This window comes from Phaethon lepturus, unplaced genomic scaffold (assembly GCF_000687285.1).
Source record: "Phaethon lepturus isolate BGI_N335 unplaced genomic scaffold, ASM68728v1 scaffold42037, whole genome shotgun sequence".
Lineage (NCBI taxonomy): Eukaryota > Metazoa > Chordata > Aves > Phaethontiformes > Phaethontidae > Phaethon > Phaethon lepturus.
The window spans coordinates 1-276 of NW_010551893.1; positions in this window are offsets into that span (position 1 = coordinate 1).

A 276-nucleotide genomic window follows, 5' to 3' on the forward strand; every position below is an offset into this window, starting at 1 on the left:
CGGGCCCCGCTCGCACGTCGCCGCTGCGGCACCTGGCCGTGGAAATCTGGCCTTATATGGGGCCCTGAGCGAGACGGCGAAAAGGGGACGGTGCCAGAACCGGAGCGATAACATCTTAAAGAAGAACGCTCCCCCTTCAGGCCCAGGGAGGAAGGAGATGGGCTTCCCACGGGTTTGGTTTTTGGGGTTTTGTTTTGGTTTTGGGTTTGTTTTTTTTTTTAAACTCGGTACCTTATAAAGCCATGCGTGACCCTGGGCGGTGCGGCAGGGGGGGGC